Source organism: Orycteropus afer, unplaced genomic scaffold (genome assembly GCF_000298275.1).
Source record: "Orycteropus afer afer isolate SDZICR_OR568_19922 unplaced genomic scaffold, OryAfe1.0 scaffold00139, whole genome shotgun sequence".
NCBI classification, from domain to species: Eukaryota; Metazoa; Chordata; class Mammalia; order Tubulidentata; family Orycteropodidae; genus Orycteropus; species Orycteropus afer.
The window spans coordinates 2,499,745-2,503,828 of record NW_006921726.1 but is presented as its reverse complement, the minus strand read 5'-3'; positions in this window follow the sequence as shown (position 1 = coordinate 2,503,828).

Genomic DNA, 4,084 nt, shown 5'->3' with positions numbered 1-4,084 from the left:
TTTGCTAGCACTAGGTGCACTATGACCAGTCAAATTTGGGGACTGCAGGAACTCCTTCTGGGATTAGGCACCCTGCCCACAGCTGTCCTTTGGGTCATCAGGAACTCCTGAGACCAGGAGTCCTACCCCAAGCTGCCTTTTGACCTGACAGGAATGCCTTCTGGTACCAGATGTCCTGTTCCCTGCTGACTGCTTGACAAGGAGGAACACTGCCCCCCCCTTTCTTTCTCTGTCTCTCTGTCTCTCTCTCTTTTTCCTTTCCCTGTTTTTTCTCCTTTCCCTTGTTCGTTCTTTCTTTTCTTTTTCTCCTTCCTTTGTCCCTATTCCTTATTTTTCTTTTTACGTTTTTCTTTATTATCCTTTTTTCTCTTGGGTTTTTAAAATTTTTTCCCCTTTCCTATAAATTGTCTATTAATTTTTTAAATTGTTATTTGGGTGAAGCTTCACAGAGCAAATTGGTTTTCCACTCAACAATCCATACATATTCTGTTTTGTAACATTTACTACAATCCCCACACTATAACAGCGTTCCTCTCTGTGTCCACACCTTCCGCTCATTTTTCCTTCCTCTCTCCTCCCGCCTTCCTAGCTCTATCCCTGGGCAAATACAGTCCTCTGTATCTCATATGCATGATTGTTCTAATGAGTGCATACTCTCCTGATTTTACTGATCACTCTATAGGACTGTCTCTTGTTTGGCTGCCAGTTAAGTCATAGGGGTTAAGTTCTTTCTGTTCCTATCTTGAAGGTTCCATCAGTCTTCATCATATTAGTAAGCCTGGTCTTTTAATGATCCCCCACTCTAGCCAGGACCTCTTATTGTGATCCCTTTCAGAACAGTCAACAGTGGTAGCCAGGCACCATCTGGATCTTCTGGTCTCAAGGTTGTGGAAGCTGGGGTTCACGTGCTTCGTTAGTTCTCTGGACTAATTGTTACCTGCATCTTTGATTTTTTTCACTCTTTGTTCCAGACGGGCAGAGACCAATAGTTGTACCTTAGATGGCCGCTCACAAGCTTTTAAGATCCCAATTACTACTCACCAAAGTCGGGTGTGGAATATCGTCTTTGTGGACTATGTTATGCCAATTGATCTAGTGTTCCCCAAAACTATGGTCCTGAGCCTGCATACCCAGCGACTCATTCCCTCAAGGTATTTGGTTATGACTAAGACCAAATTTGTCCCCTGTATGATCACTGTATTCGTGGATATATTTGCAACATATACAAATACATAGGTAGAGATAGCCTCTGTCAAACCAGTATATATTTTCATGGGTGTAGTTCCATTCACCTTCCCACCCCCGTTCAGATTTAGTGTCTGTGTATTCACTTGTAAATTATTGTTATTACTGTTATTGCAGGATTGTGTATGTGATAGTATTCACCTTCGTTGCCTTTAACTCTTGTGCTCCTCCCTGTGTCTTCCACTGACTTAATATTTTTGTGTGGACTTCCTGCTTATTGTATATTACCTTTTCCTTCACCCAGGTTAATGCGTGTCTACCCTCTAGTTGGTGATTTTCTCTCCCTCCCCCTCCCACTCCTGGTAAACTTAAAAGAACAGTTCTTTCTGTGTGTAAACATTTTTTAATAAACTTTCTACAGTAGTGGTCTCATACAATAATTGTTCTTTTGTGATTAACTAATTTCACTTAGTCTTCTAGGTTCATCCATGTTATGATATATTTTACAGATTCATCATTATTCTTTAATGTTGCATGGTATTCTGTTGTGTGTATGTACCATAGTTTGTTTATCCATTCTTCCATTGATAGACATTTAGGTTGATTCCATCTTTTTGCTATTGTGAATGGTGCTGTGATGAAAATGACTGTGCATATGATCTGTTTGTGTCAGAGCTCTTATTTCTCTAGGATGTATAGTGGGATTGCTGAATCATATGGTATTTCTATTTCCAACTTCTTAAGGAAGTGCCATATTCCTTTCCATAGTGGCTGTACCATTTGACAATTCCACCAGCAGTGTGTGTGTTCCAGTCTCTCCATACCCTTGCCAGGGTTTATTTTTTATTTATTTGAACTTGCTATTAATGTTGGGGTGAGACAATAACTCCTTGTTGTTTTGACTGCTAACCAGAAAGCTGGTGGTTCAAACCCACCAGCTACTCCTAGGAAGGAAGATTGGACAGTTTGCTTCCATAGAGATACTGCCTCGGAAACCCAATGAGGGGTCACTATGAATCAGGATTGACTGGACAGCAGTGAGTTTGGTTTTTTGAATGGCTAATGAAAGTGTTTATTCATATGTTTGTTAGCCGCCTGAATGTGTTCTTTTGTGAAATGTCTGTTCATGTCCTCTGCCCATTTTTCAGTTGGATTGTTTGTCTTTTTGTTGTTGAGGTATTGAAGTTTTCTTTAAATTTTGGAGATTAATTCCTTGTCTGGTATATCATTGCCGAAAATTTTTTCCAGGTCTATAAGTTCTGGTTTTACTCTTTTGACAAAACCTTTTGATGCACATAAATGTTAATTTTTAGATCCCAGTTGTCTAGTTTGTCTTTTGCTGTTTATGCATTTTTAGTTATGTTTGACAGTGTATTTATGTCATGTATTAGGGCCCCTAAGTTCGTCCCTATTTTTTCTTTGATGACCTTTATGTTTTGGGGTTGACATTTAGTTCCTTGATCTTTCTTGAGCTAATTTTTGTATATGGTGTGAGATATGGATCCCGTTTCATTTTTTTTGCAAATGGATGTCCAGTTTTGCCAGTACCATTTGTTAAAAAGACTATTTCTTTCCCATTTAATGGGTTTTGGCACTTTGTCAAAGATCAGCTGACCACAGGTGGGTGAATTTACTTCTGGATTCTCAATTCTATTCCCTTGGTCTAAGTGTCTGTCTTTGTACCAATACCAGACTATTTTCACTATTGTGCCTGTATAGTAGGTTTTGAGAGTGAGGAGTGTGAGGGCACCTACTACCTACATTGTTTTTCTTCCTTAGTAGTGTTTTGTTTATCTAGTGTCTCGTACCTTTCCATAGAAAACTGGTAATTACCATCTCCATCTCTTTAAAGAATGACGCTGGAATTTGGATCTGGGTTGCTTATATCTGTAGATTGTTCTGGGTAGTATTGTCATTTTTACAATATTAAGTCTTCCTATCTTGAACATGATATATTCTTCCATTTATGTAGGTCTCTTAGTTTCTTAAAGTAGTGTTTTGTAGTTTTCTTTGTCTATACAAAGAAATTGATATCTTTTATATCTCTGGTTAGATTTATTCTTAAGCATTTAATCTTTTGGGTGGCTATTAAAAATGGTAGTTTTCCTGACTTACTTTTTCAGAGTTCTTTTTGTTAGTGTAGAGGAATCCTACTGATTTTTTTGTGTTGATCATTTACCCTGCCAATTTGCTGAAGACTTCTGTTAGTTCCAGGAGCTCTGATGGTACAATGCCTAAGGTATTTGACTGCTAAGCAGAGGGTTGGCAGTTCAAACCCACCAGCCACTCCACTAAAGGAAGACTGACAGTCTGCTTCCATAAAGATTTACCACCTTGGAAACCCACAGGGAGTCACTATGAGTTGGAATCAACTTGATGGCAGTGACTTTGGTTTTTGGTCTATTAGTTCCAGCAGTTTTCTAGTTGAGTCTCTAGGATTTTCTGTGTATAGGATTACGATAGTTGGAGCTGTGTGTCAACTTGGCTGGACCACAATTCTGTGTGGTTTGAGCTGTTGTGGTGTGGTTGTTCCCATGATGGGATCAGATGACTATGTTTTGAGCGGCCAATCTGTTGAAAGGGAGTTTCCCTAGGGGTGTAGCCTGCTTCCAGTATATCTGTGGACATTCTGGGAGAGGAGACATTCTTCTGTGGATCGGGATTCTGTTGTGCTGCCTACAACTGTCTGTAAGTGACCAGTCCACCATTCGGCCTGGAGATCTTGAATTCGTCATTCATTGGCGTCAACAGCCGGTGTACTGCCTGCCAGCTCTGAGCTCCTCAGCCCCTGTGGCTGCAAGAGTAGGGAAAAGCCTCCAGCTTGATGTGGAAAAGCCTCCAGCTTGACGTTTGATCCAGGAACTTTGGACTTGCCAGCTTCTATAAGTGTGTGAGCCAT